The sequence below is a fragment of the Physeter macrocephalus genome, chromosome 11, assembly GCF_002837175.3.
Source record: "Physeter macrocephalus isolate SW-GA chromosome 11, ASM283717v5, whole genome shotgun sequence".
Lineage (NCBI taxonomy): Eukaryota > Metazoa > Chordata > Mammalia > Artiodactyla > Physeteridae > Physeter > Physeter macrocephalus.
The window spans coordinates 3746920-3749315 of record NC_041224.1 but is presented as its reverse complement, the minus strand read 5'-3'; the positions used below and the strand labels follow the sequence as shown (position 1 = coordinate 3749315).

General features: G+C 34.6%; 1 protein-coding gene across 15 annotated transcripts in view; it reads left to right on the top strand.

Annotated features, from left to right (window-relative positions):
* UBE3D (ubiquitin protein ligase E3D) overlaps positions 1-2396 on the top strand; it is a 579677-nt gene that overhangs the window by 55408 nt on the left and 521873 nt on the right. The gene's annotated exons all lie outside the window — the stretch shown is intronic.

Sequence of the window (2396 nt, the reverse complement as noted above, 5' to 3'; positions counted from 1 at the left end):
TCTCTTTCATATTTTTCATCATTAGTGTATAGGAATGCAAGAGATTTCTGTGCATTAATTTTGTATCCTACTACTTTACCAAATTCATTGATTATCTCTAGTAGTTTTCTGGTAGTGTTTTTAGGATTCTGTATGTATGGTATCATGTCATCTGCAAACAGTGACAGCTTTACTTCTTTTCTGATTTGGATTCCTTTTATTTCTTTTTCTTCTCTGATTGCTGTGGCTAAAACTGCCAAAACTAAGTTGAATAATTGTGGTGAGAGTGGGCAACCTTGTCTTGTTCCTGATCTAAGAGGAAATGGTTTCAGTTTTTCCCCATTGAGAAAGATGTTAGCTGTGGGTTTGTCATATATGGCCTTTATTATGTTGAGGTAAGTTCCCTCTATGCCTACTTTCTGGAGGGTTTTTATCATAAATGGGTGTTGAATTTTGTCAAAAGCTTCCTCTACATCTATTGAGATGATCATATGTTTTTTCTCCTTCAATTTGTTATTATGGTGTATCACATTGATTGATTTGTGTATATTGAAGAATCCTTGCATTCCTGGGATAAACCCCACTTGATCATGGTGTATGATCCACTTAATGTGCTGTTGGATTCTTTTTGCTATTATTTTGATGAGGATTTTTGCATCTATGTTCATGAGTGATATTGGCCTGTAGTTTTCTTTCTTTGTGACATCTTTGTCTGGTTTTGGAATCAGGTTGATAGTGGCCTCGTAGAATGAATTTGGAAGTGTTCCTCCCTCTGCTATATTTTGGAAGAGTTTGAGAAGGATAGGCATTATCTCTTCTGTAAAATCCTTGCATTCCTGGGATAAACCCCACTTGATCATGGTGTATGATCCACTTAATGTGCTGTTGGATTCTTTTTGCTATTATTTTGATGAGGATTTTTGCATCTATGTTCATGAGTGATATTGGCCTGTAGTTTTCTTTCTTTGTGACATCTTTGTCTGGTTTTGGAATCAGGTTGATAGTGGCCTCGTAGAATGAATTTGGAAGTGTTCCTCCCTCTGCTATATTTTGGAAGAGTTTGAGAAGGATAGGCATTATCTCTTCTGTAAACGTTTGATAGAATTCATCTGTGAAGCCATCTGGTCCTGGACTTTTGTTTGTTGGAAGATTTTTAATCACAGTCTCAATTTCAGTGCTTATGATTGTTCTGTTTATATCTTTTATTTCTTCCTGGTTCAGTCTCAGAAGGTTGTGCTTTTCTAAGAATTTGTCCATTTCTTCCAGGTTGTCCATTTTATTGGCATATAGTTGCTTGTAGTAATCTCTCATGATCCTTTGTATTTCTGCAGTGTCAGTTGTTACTTCTTTACTTCTCCTTTTTCGTTTCTAAGTGTATTGATTTGAGTATTCTCCCTTTTTTTCTTGATGAGTCTGGCTAATGGTTTATCAATTTTGTTTATCTTCTCAAAGAACCAGCTTTTAGTTTTATTGATCTTTGCTATTGTTTCCTTCATTTCTTTTTCATTTATTTCTGATCTGATCTTTATGATTTCTTTCCTTCTGCTAACTTTGGTCTTTTCTTGTTCTTCTTTCTCTAATTGGTTTATGTGTAAGGTTTGGTTGTTTATTTGAGATGTTTCTTGTTTCTTGAGGTAGGATTGTATTACTATAAACTTCCCTCTTAGAACTGCTTTTGCTGCATCCCATAGGTTTTGGGTCATTGTGTTTTCATTGTCATTTGTTTCTAGGTATTTTTTGATTTCCTCTTTGATTTCTTCAGTGATCTCTTGGTTATTAAGTAGTGTATTGTTTAGCCTCCATGTTTTTGTATTTTTTACAGATTTTTTTTCCTGTAATTGATATCTAGTCTCATAGCGTTGTGGTCAGAAAAGATACTTGATATGATTTCAGTTTTCTTAAATATACCAAGATCTGATTTGTGACCCAAGATGTGATCTAGTCTGGAGAATGTTCCATGAGAACTTGAGAAGAAAGTGTATTCTGTTGTTTTTGGATGGAATATCCTTTAAATATCAATCAAGTCCACCTTGTTTAATGTGTCATTTAAAGCTTGTGTTTCCTTATTTATTTTCATTTTGGATGATCTGTCAATTGGTGAAAGTGGGGTGTTAAAGTCCCCTACTATGATTGTGTTTCGGTCGATGTCTCCTTTTATGGATGTTAGCATTTGCCTTATGTTTTGAGGTGCTCCTATGATAGGTGCGTAAATATTTACAATTGTTATATCTTCTTGGATTGATTCCTTGATCATTATGTAGTGTCCTTCTTTGTCTCTTGTAACACTCTTTATTTTAAAGTCTATTTTGTCTGATATGAGAATTGCTACTCCAGCTTTCTTTTGATTTCCATTTGCATGGAATATCTTTTTCCATCCCCTCACTTTCAGTCTGTATGTGTCCCTAGGTCTGAAGTGG